Raw genomic sequence first — 12,272 nt, forward strand, 5'->3', positions numbered from 1 at the left:
TTGTGTTTATACAGAGGATCAAAGCCTAATTGGGCTACCCCGAAAATGAACTAAGATACGATATGAAAAAGAACTTCCAACATCAGCACTCTCGGGAAGACTCATGTCAGAAGATGATCATCAAAAAATCGCAACAAAGATCCACGCACTGCTACAGCTGTAGATGCACTCATCCCACCAGTTACTGGACTTGCCATGGGAATGAAGAAGGAGATATCTAAGCTTGCCTGTACATACAGTAAAACAACAAATTTGACTGGATCTATACTGCTGGAACTCAATCAAGAATTAGGAGAAGTGCAAATTGTAGCGCTCGAAAATCTTACAACTACAGACTGTTTACTGTTAAAAGAACATAAGGGATGTGAACATTCCCCAGGAATGGTTTGTTTTAATTTGTCTGATTTCTCTCAGACTGTTCAAGTTCAGTTGGACAATATCCACCATATCATAGACAAGTTTTCACAAATGCGTAAGGTGCCTAACTGGTTTTCTTGGTTTCACTGGAGATGGCTGGTAATTACAGGTATGCTTTGGTTATGTAACTATACTCCTATTATGTTAATGTGTGTGCGCAATTTAATTAGTAGCTTAAAACCTATACATGCTGAAGTTACTCTACAAGAAGATATGTCAAAGAAATAATCAATCTTCCCATGTTTTCTTCCGCCTGCTACTTCTATAGCTTTTCTTCTTCCTTCCTAATTACAACCCTTAAATAGAATTCGTGCCTCATATCAAATTTACCGAGTATCATAATTCTTCTAAATGGTAAAGATACCTCAAGACAAATGCTGGGCATAGAAGCTACAGGGTATAAATATGCAAAGAAGTAAAAAGCTAATCATTTCAAACAATAAGGCTTCTTTCTCACTTACCAACTTTACATTTCCCTGTATGGCCCCGGAAGATGACTGGTTAGCCAGAGATGGGCAAGATTCCTCAAGGGAGGAACAACCTAAGACAGGCACAGTCGCAGGGGGGTCATCAGGTGAGAAAATGGGGATCAACAGAGGTGATGCTTAGAACCTCACCTCCCCCTGTTCTGAGAGAAATGTTCTGCATACGTGGATGTTTTATTGCCCTTGTCTAGCTTGGATTAACACGTAGTCTACAGGCACACACCTGATCATCTACATTTGCTCTCTTACAACACTAAACTATGTTTTCTACCTTTATCTCGTATCTACCTACCACTTCAGCATTTTATTAAAAATAATAATAATAAAGAGAGAAATATGGTATCCACATATAAATCAAGTATAAAAATCAAATGAGTATTCATATTTGAACTGACTGTTTATAGTTCATAATGCATGAGCAAAACCGAAAGTTTCTGTGATGACTGCCCTTGTACTGTTCACCATGTAACTTATTCGCTATGTAAGAATTTGTTCTCCATGTAAGAACTTGTTTGTTATGCCTCAGAAGATTGGAGACTGATGAAAATTAGGCTTGGGGTGGATTAATGATTGTGCATTGAGTATTGACTCCCCTATACAGAATTTTATTGTTGTTAACAACCATTTGATCAATAAATATGAGAGATGCCCTCACAAAAAAAAAAAAGAAAATAGGAAATATACACACTTCCAATTGTAAAGTAAATAAGTAACCAGGATGTAATGTATAGCATAAGGAATATAGTCAAAATATAGTAACAACTTGGTATGGTGATAGCTGGTACCTAGAATTATCATGTATATAAATGTTGAATCACTATGTTGTACACCTGAAACTAATGTAATGTAATTCTGTGTGGCAACTACCCTTCAGTAAAAAATAATTATCTACAATAAAAAAAAAAGAAAGAAATATATACCTAAAGTCAAACATTTAAAAACCTGAATGTTCACCTTTTCAAATAAATGTACTTATCAAGGATCTAGTGTTGTCACCAAAGATTTGAATTTTGTATCACTCGGCTAGTGGGACCAAATGAAAAAACAAGTCTTTTTAATCTAATCATCTTTATCAGTCAAGTTATATACATCAAAGAGGTTTCCTAGGTACACCTCTTTGAGCTCAGCTGATACAATTTATTGGTCCAAAGGAAAAAAAGTAACAAAACCTATTATAGTACTATGCTTTAAAGACAGAAGATATTTTCACCTGAAGTAGGGATATTTTAAGTGATTTACCAAGTATTCTGCTAAACCCATACTGTATTAAAGTTCAGAGCTTTAAGAGCTGAAAGAAGGGAACAGTTCTGGCAGCACATCTCATAGCAAAGGCTAAAGGGAGGCAGGACACGGTTGACAGACATGAAGGTGTTAAAGAGGTCAAACACCTTGCTTTTTGGGTGTTGAGGCATGTGAGACACATGAACCCACTCAGGACTTAAGAAAAAAAAAGGATTTCAAAGTCAAGTCCTCCCCAAATAGCCAAAGCAATCCTGAGAAGGAAGAAGAAAGTGGGTGCAATTATGCTCCCTGACTTCAAGCTCTACTACAAAGCCACAGTAATCAAGACAATTTGGTACTGGCACAAGAACAGACCCATAGACCAATGGAACAGACTAAAAAGCCCAGATGTAAACCCAAGTATATATGGTCAATTAATATATGATAAAGGAGCCATGGACATACAATGGGGAAATGGCAGCCTCTTCAACAACTGGTGTTGGCAAAACTGGACAGCATGTGAAAGAATAAAACTGGGAGAGGGGCAGAAGATGGCGGCGTGAGTAGAGCAGCGGAAATCTCCTCCCAAAACCACATATATCTATGAAAATATAACAAAGACAACCCTTCCCAGAATAAAGACCAGAGGACACAGGACAATATCCAGACCACATCCGCACCTGAGAGAACCCAGCGCCTCGCGAAGGGGGTAAGATACAAGCCCCGGCCCCGCGGGAGCCGAGCGCCCCTCCCCCCAGCTCCCGGCGGGAGAAGAGCAGGCAGAGCGGGAGGGAGACGGAGCACAGGGCTGCCGAGCACCCAGCCCCCGCCATCTGGGCCAGAGTGCAGGGCGCTCGATACTAGGAAAACAGGGCAGCAAGAACAGTGAGCAGGCACTGGAGGCTGGGCGACTGAGGGCATAAGAAAAGCGCGCGACCATTTTTTTTTTTTTTTTTTGCTTTTTTGCTGTTTTGCTTTGGCGAGCACTTTTTGGGAGTTTTAAAGGGATAGGGACCCCAATACTAGGGAAACAGGGCAGAAAGACCGGTGAGCAGAGGCCTGAGGCTGGCACAGGAGAATAAAGAAAAACGAATGACCACCTTTTTTTTTTTTTTTAATTAAAAAAAACTTTTTTTTTTCTTTTTTTTTGGTGGGCGTTTTGTTTTGGCGGGTGCTTTTTGGAAGTCTTAAAGGGGAAGGGCGGGTCACTTAATCCAGAGGTAGGGAATCCAGGATCTCTGGGCACCCTAACCCCTGGGCTGCAGGGAGCAGGGAGGCCCCTTTACAGAGATAAATAGCCTCACAGCAGCTCCTGCTCCAACGCGACTCCACCATTTTGTAGTAGCTGCCCGAGCCAGGCCACGCCCACAGCAACAGCGGAGATTAACTCCATAGCAGCCGGGCAGAAAGCAGGAATCCTGTCTGCGCACAGCTGCGCAGCACAAGCCACTAGAGGCCGCTGTTCTCCCAGGAGAGGAGGGCCACAAACCAACAAGAAAGGAAGTCCTTCCAGCCGTCACTCGTCCCAGTTCTGCAGACTATTCCTATCACCATGAAAAGGCAAAGCTACAGGCAGACAAAGATCATAGAGACAACACCAGAGAAGGAGACAGACCTAACCAGTCTCCCTGAAAAAGAATTCAAAATAAGAATCATAAACATGCTGACAGAGATGCAGAGAAATACGCAAGAAAAATGGGATGAAGTCCGGAAGGAGATCACAGATGCCAGAAAGGAGATCGCAGAAATGAAACAAACTCTGGAAGGGTTTATAAGCAGAATGGATAGAATGCAAGAGGCCATTGATGGAATTGAAATCAGAGAACAGGAACGCATAGAAGCTGACATAGAGAGAGATAAAAGGATCTCCAGGAATGAAACAATATTAAGAGAACTGTGTGACCAATCCAAAAGGAACAATATCCGTATTATAGGGGTCCCAGAAGAAGAAGAGAGAGGAAAATAGATGGAAAGTATCTTAGAAGAAATACTTGCTGAAAACTTCCCCACACTGGGGGAGGAAGTAATCGAACAGACCACGGAAATACACAGAACCCCCAACAGAAAGGATCCAAGAAGGGCAACACCAAGACACATAATAATTAAAATGGCAAAGATCAAGGACAAGGAAAGAGTGTTAAAGGCAGCTAGAGAGAAAAAGGTCACCTATAAAGGGAAACCCATCAGGCTAACGTCAGATTTCTCAACAGAAACCCTACAGGCCAGAAGAGAATGGCATGATATATTTAATACAATGAAACAGAAGGGCCTTGAACCAAGGATACTGTATCCAGCACGACTATCATTCAAATATGACGGTGGGATTAAACAATTCCCAGACAAACAAAAGCTGAGGGAATTTGCTTTCCACAAACCACCTCTACAGAAAATCTTACAGGGACTGCTCTAGATGGGAGCACTCCTAGAAAGAGCACAGCACAAAACACCCAACATATGAAGAATCGAGGAGGAGGAACAAGAAGGGAGAGAAGAAAAGAATCTCCAGATAGTGTATATAACAGCTCAATTAGCGAGCTAAGTTAGGCAGTAAGATACTAAAGAGGCTAACCTTGAACCTTTGGTAACCACGAATTTAAAGCCTGCAATGGCAATAAGTACATATCTTTCAATAGTCACCCTAAATGTTAATGGGTTGAATGCACCAATCAAAAGACACAGAGTAACAGAATGGATAAAAAAGCAAGACCCATCTATATGCTGCTTACAAGAAACTCACCTCAAACCCAAAGACATGTACAGACTAAAAGTCAAGGGATGGAAAAATATATTTCAAGCAAACAACAGTGAGAAGAAAGCATGGGTTGCAGTACTAATATCAGACAAAATAGACTTCAAAACAAAGAAAGTAACAAGAGATAAAGAAGGACACTACATAATGATAAAGGGCTCAGTCAAACAAGAGGATATAACCATTCTAAATATATATGCACCCAACACAGGAGCACCAGCATATGTGAAACAAATACTACCAGAACTAAAGGGGGATATAGACTACAATGCATTCATTCTAGGAGACTTAAACACACCACTCACCCCAAAGGATAGATCCACTGGGCAGAAAATAAGTAAGGACACGGAAGCACTGAACAACACAGTAGAGCAGATGGACCTAATAGACATCTATAGAACTCTACATCCAAAAGCACCGGGATATACATTCTTCTCAAGTGCACATGGAACATTCTCCAGAATAGACCACACACTAGGCCACAAAAAGAGCCTCAGAAAATTCCAAAAGATTGAAATCCTACCAACCAACTTTTCAGACCACAAAGGCATAAAACTAGAAATAAACTGTACAAAGAAAGCAAAGAGGCTCACAAACACATGGAGGCTTAACAACACGCTCCTAAATAATCAATGGATCAATGACCAAATCAAAATGGAGATCCAGCAATATATGGAAACAAAAGACAACAACAACACTAAGCCCCAACTTCTGTGGGACACAGCAAAAGCAGTCTTAAGAGGAAAGTATATAGCAATCCAAGCATATTTAAAAAAGGAAGAGCAATCCCAAATGAATGGTCTAATGTCACAATTATCGAAATTGGAAAAAGAAGAACAGATGAGGCCTAAGGTCAGCAGAAGGAGGGACATAATAAAGATCAGAGAAGAAATAAATAAAATTGAGAAGAATAAAACAATAGCAAAAATCAATGAAACCAAGAGCTGGTTCTTCGAGAAAATAAACAAAATCGATAAGCCTCTAGCCAGACTTATTAAGAAGAAAAGAGAGTCAACACAAATCAACAGTATCAGAAACGAGAAAGGAAAAATCACGACGGACCCCACGGAAAAGCAAAGAATTCTTGGAGAATACTATGAAAACCTACATGCTAACAAGCTGGGAAACCTAGGAGAAATGGACAACTTCCTAGAAAAATATAACCTTCCAAGATTGACCCAGGAAGAAACAGAAAATCTAAACAGACCAATTACCAGCAACGAAATTGAAGCGGTAATCAAAAAACTAACAAAGAACAAAACCCCCGGGCCAGATGGATTTACCTCGGAATTTTATCAGACATACAGGGAAGACATAATACCCATTCTCCTTAAAGTTTTCCAAAAAATAGAGGAGGAGGGGATACTCCCAAACTCATTCTATGAAGCTAACATCACCCTAATACCAAAACCAGGCAAAGACCCCACCAAAAAAGAAAACTACAGACCAATATCCCTGATGAACGTAGATGCAAAAATACTCAACAAAATATTAGCAAACCGAATTCAAAAATACATCAAAAGGATCATACACCATGACCAAGTGGGATTCATCCCAGGGATGCAGGATGTTACAACGTTCGAAAGTCCATCAACATCATCCACCATATCAACAAAAAGAAAGACAAAAACCACATGATCATCTCCATAGATGCTGAAAAAGCATTTGACAAAGTTCAACATCCATTCATGTTAAAAACTCTCAGCAAAATGGGAATAGAGGGCAAGTACCTCAACATAATAAAGGCCATCTATGATAAACCCACAGCCAACATTATATTGAACAGCGAGAAGCTGAAAGCATTTCCGCTGAGATCGGGAACTAGACAGGGATGCCCACTCTCTCCACTGTTATTTAACATAGTACTGGAGGTCCTAGCCACGGCAATCAGACAAAATAAAGAAATACCAGGAATCCAGATTGGTAAAGAAGAAGTTAAACTGTCACTATTTGCAGATGACATGATACTGTACATAAAAAACCCTAAAGACTCCACCCCAAAACTACTAGAACTGATATCGGAATACAGCAAAGTTGCAGGATACAAAATCAACACACAGAAATCTGTGGCTTTCCTATATACTAACAACGAACCAACAGAAAGAGAAATCAGGAAAACAACTCCATTCACAATTGCATCCAAAAAAATAAAATACCTAGGAATAAACCTAACCAAAGAAGTGAAAGACTTATACTCTGAAAACTACAAGTCACTCTTAAGAGAAATTAAAGGGGACACTAACAGATGGAAACTCATCCCATGCTCGTGGCTAGGAAGAATTAATATCATCAAAATGGCCATCCTGCCCAAAGCAATATACAGATTTGATGCAATCCCTATGGAACTACCAGCAACATTCTTCAATGAACTGGAACAAATAATTCAAAAATTCATATGGAAACACCAAAGACCCCGAATAGCGAAAGCAATCCTGAGAAAGAAGAATAAAGTAGGGGGGATCTCACTCCCCAACTTCAAGCTCTACTATAAAGCCATAGTAATCAAGACAATTTGGTACTGGCACAAGAGCAGAGCCACAGACCAATGGAACAGACTAGACAATCCAGACAATAACCCAGACATATATGGTCAATTAATATTTGATAAAGGAGCCATGGACATACAATGGCGAAATGACAGTCTCTTCAACAGGTGGTGCTGGCAAAACTGGACAGCTACATGTAGGAGAATGAAACTGGACCATTGTCTAACCCCATATACAAAAGTAAACTCAAAATGGATCAAAGACCTGAATGTAAGCCATGAAACCATTAAACTCTTGGAAGAAAACATAGGCGAAAACCTCTTAGACATAAACATGAGTGACCTCTTCTTGAACATATCTCCCCAGGCAAGGAAAACAACAGCAAAAATGAGTAAGTGGGACTATATTAAGCTGAAAAGCTTCTGTACAGCAAAAGACACCGTCAATAGAACAAAAAGGAGCCCTACAGTATGGGAGAATATATTTGAAAATGACACATCCGATAAAGGCTTGACGTCCAGAATATATAAAGAGCTCACACACCTCAACAAACAAAAAACAAATAACCCAATTAAAAAATGGGCAGAGGAACTGAATAGACAGTTATCCAAAAAAGAAATACAGATGGCCAACAGACACATGAAAAGATGCTCCACATCGCTAATTATCAGAGAAATGCAAATTAAAACTACAATGAGGTATCACCTCACACCAGTAAGGATGGCTACCATCCAAAAGACAAACAACAACAAATGTTGGCGAGGCTGTGGAGAAAGGGGAACCCTCCTACACTGCTGGTGGGAATGTAAGTTAGTTCAACCATTGTGGAAAGCAGTATGGAGGTATATCAAAATGCTCAAAACAGACTTACCATTTGACCCAGGAATTGCACTCCTAGGAATTTACCCTAAGAACACAGCAATCAAGTTTGAGAAAGACAGATGCACCCCTATGTTTATTGCAGCACTATTTACAATAGCCAAGAATTGGAAGCAACCTAAATGTCCATCAATAGATGAATGGATAAAGAAGATGTGGTACATATACACAATGGAATACTACTCAGCCAAAAGAAAAGGGCAAATCCAATCATTTGCAGCAACATGGATGGAGCTGGAGGGTATTATGCTCAGTGAAACAAGCCAAGCAGAGAAAGAGAAATACCAAATGATTTCACTTATCTGTGGAATATAAGAACAAAGGAAAAACTGAAGGAACAAAACAGCAGCAGAATCACAGAACTCAAGAATGGACTAACAGGTACCAAAGGGAAAGGGACTGGGGAGGATGGGTGGGTAGGGAGGGATAAGGGGGGGAGAAGTAGGGGTGTATTAAGATTAATATACATGGGGGGGTAGGAGAAAAGGGAGGGCTGTACAACACAGAGAAGGCAAGTAGTGATTCTACAACATTTTGCTATGCTGATGGACAGTGACTGTAAAGGGGTTTATAGGGGAGACCTGGTATAGGGGAGAGCCTAGTAAACATAATATTCGTCATGTAAGTGTAGATTAGTGATACCAAAAACAAAGCAAAAAAAAAAAAAAAGGGCAGTTCCTGTGTGGTAACCTCCAACGAGTTCTACACAAGGGTATAAAGGGCATATAAAAGTGTAGGCAAAGGGTCTGTTTGTGTTTATACAGAGGATCAAAGCCTAATTGGGCTACCCCGAAAATGAACTAAGATACGATATGAAAAAGAACTTCCAACATCTGCACTCTCTGGAAGACTCATGCCAGAAGATGATCATCAAAAAACCCCAACAAAGATCCACGCACTGCTACAGCAGTAGATGCACTCATCCCAACAGTTCCTGGACTTGCCATGGGAATGAGGAAGGAGATATCTAAGCTGGCCTGTGCATACAGTAAAACAACAAATTTGACTGGATCTATACTGTTGGAACTCAACCAAGAATTAGGAGAAGTGCAAATTATAGCGCTCCAAACTCTTACAACTACAGACTATTTACTGTTAAAAGAACATATGGCATGTGAACAGTCCCCAGGAATAGGTTGTTTTAATTTGTCTGATTTCTCTCAGACTGTTCAAGTTCAGTTGGACAATATCCACCATATCATAGATAAGTTTTCACAAATGCCTAAGGTGCCTTAATGGTTTTCTAGGTTTCACTGGAGATGGCTGGTAATTACAGATATGCTTTGGTTATGTAACTATACTCCTATTATGTTAATGTGTGTGCGCAATTTAAGTAGTAGCTTAAAACCTATATACGCTGAAGTTACTCTACAAGAAGATATGTCAAAGAAATAATCAATCTTCCCATGTTTTCTTCCGCCTGCTACTTCTATAGCTTTTCTTCTTCCTTCCTAATTACAACCCTTAAATAGAATTCATGCCTCATATCAAATTTACCGAGTATCATAACTCCTCCAAGTGGTAAAGATACCTCAAGACAAATGCTGGGCATAGAAGCCACAGGGCATAAATATGCAAAGAAATAAAAAGCTAACCTTTTCAAACAATAAGGCTTCTCTCTCACTTACCAACTCTACATTTCCCTGTATGGCCCCGGAAGATGACTGGTTAGCCAGAGACGGGTAAGATTCCTCAAGGGAGGAACAACCTAGGACAGGCACAGTCGCAGGGGGGCCATCAGGTGAGAAATTGGGGATCAACAGAGGTGAGGCTTAGAACCTCACCCCCCCTGTTCTGAGAGAAATGTTCTGCATACGTGGATGTTTTATTGCCCTTGTCTAGCTTGGATTAACACATAGTCTACAGGCACACACCTGATCATCTACATTTGCTCTCTTACAACACTAAACTATGTTTTCTACCTTTATCTCGTATCTACCTACCACTTCAGCATTTTATTAAAAATAATAATAATAAAGAGAGAAATGTGGTATCCACATATAAATCAAGTATAAAAACCAAATGAGTATTCATATTTGAACTGACTGTTTAGAGTTCATAATGCATGAGCAAAACCAAAAGTTTCTGTGATGACTGCCCTTGTACTGTTCACCATGTAACTTATTCATTATGTAAGAATTTGTTTTACATGTAAGAACTTGTTTGTTATGCCTCAGAAGATTGGAGACTGACGAAAATTAGGCTTGGGGTGGATTAATGATTGTGCATTGAGCATTGACTCTCCTATACAGAATTTTATTGTCGTTAACAACCATTTGATCAATAAATATGAGAGATGCCCTCACAAAAAAAAAAAAAAAAAAAGGACAGACTTCCAATGGTAAAATAAATAAGTAACCGGGATGTAATGTATAGCATAAGGAATATAGTCAAGATATTGTAACAGCTTGGTAGGGTGATAGCTGGAACCTAGAATTATGTATATAAATGTTCTACCACTGTGTTGTACACTTGAAACTAATGTAATGTAATACTGTGCATCAACTACCCTTCAATAAAAAATAATTACTTAAAAAAAAAAAAAAAAAAAGAATAAAACTGGATTATTGTCTATCCCCATACACAAAAGTCAACTCAAAATGGATCAAAGACCTGAATGTAAGTCAGGAAACCATAAAACTCTTAGAAGAAAACATAGGCAATGTTCTCTTGAATATAAATATGAGCAAATTTTTCCTTAATGTGTCTCCTTGGGCAGGGAAACAAAAGCAAAAATGAACACATGGGACTACACCAAACTTAAAAGCTTCTGTTCAGCAAAGGACACCATCAACAGAACAAACAAGGCATCCTATAGTATAGAATATATTTGTAAATGACATATCCGACAAGGGGTTAACATCCAAAATACATAAAGAACTCACACGTCTCAACACCCAAAAAGCAAATAACCCGATTAAAAAGTGGGTGGAGGATATGAACAGACAATTTTCCAAAGAAGAAATTCAGATAGCGAACAAGTACATGAAAAGATGCTCCACATCGCTAACTATCAGGGAAATGCAAATAAAAACCACAATGAGATATCACCTCACACCAGTTAGGATGGCCAGTATCAAAAAGACGAAGAACAACAAATGCTGGCAAGGATGTGGAGAAAGGGAAACCCTCCTACACTGCTGGTAGGAATGTAAGCTAATTCAACCATTGTGGAAAGCAATATGGAGGTTCCTCAAAAAACTAAAAATAGAAATGCCATTTGACCTGGGAATTCCACTCCTAGGAATTGACCCAAAGAATATAATTTCTCAGATTCAAAAAGACATATGCACCCCTATGTTTATTGCAGCACTATTTACAATAGCCAAGATATGGAAGCAACCTAAGTGTCCATCAGTAGATGAATGAATAAAGAAGAGGTGGTACATATACACAATGGAATACTACTCAGCCATAAGAAAGAAACAAATTCTACAATTTGCAACGACATGGATGGAGCTGAAGGATATTATGCTCAGTGAAATAAGCCAGGTGGAGAAAGACAAGTACCAAATGATTTCCCTCATCTGGGGAGTATAACAACGAAGCAAAACTAAAGGAACAAAACAACAACAGACTCACAGACTCCAAGAAGGGACTGGCGGTTACCAAAGGGGAGGGGTGAGGGAGAGGGGGAGAAGGGGATTCAAGGGTATTATGATGGGCACGCATGATGTGGGGGGGATCAGAGGGAAGACAGTGTAGCACAAAGAAGGCAAATAGTGACTCTGTGGTATCTTACTACACTGATGGGCAGTGACTGCAATGGGATATGGGGGGACACGTTAACAGGGGTGAATATAGTAACCACACTGTTTTTTCATGTGAAACCTTCCTAAGAGTGTATATCAATAATACCTTAATAAGATAAATACATTTAAAACAAAAAAACAAAGTCAAGTCCTCGGTCTGGGGAGGGTCAGAGTATCTTACCGGCGGGAAGGCCCCCAAGGGGATCGGAGGAAAGGAGTGGGGACTGAGGGGTGACTGGGATCGCGAAGGGCCGAGGAAGCCGGCGGGGCGGGGTGGGCGGGG

The sequence above is a fragment of the Manis pentadactyla genome, chromosome 10 (assembly GCF_030020395.1).
Source record: "Manis pentadactyla isolate mManPen7 chromosome 10, mManPen7.hap1, whole genome shotgun sequence".
NCBI classification, from domain to species: domain Eukaryota; kingdom Metazoa; phylum Chordata; class Mammalia; order Pholidota; family Manidae; genus Manis; species Manis pentadactyla.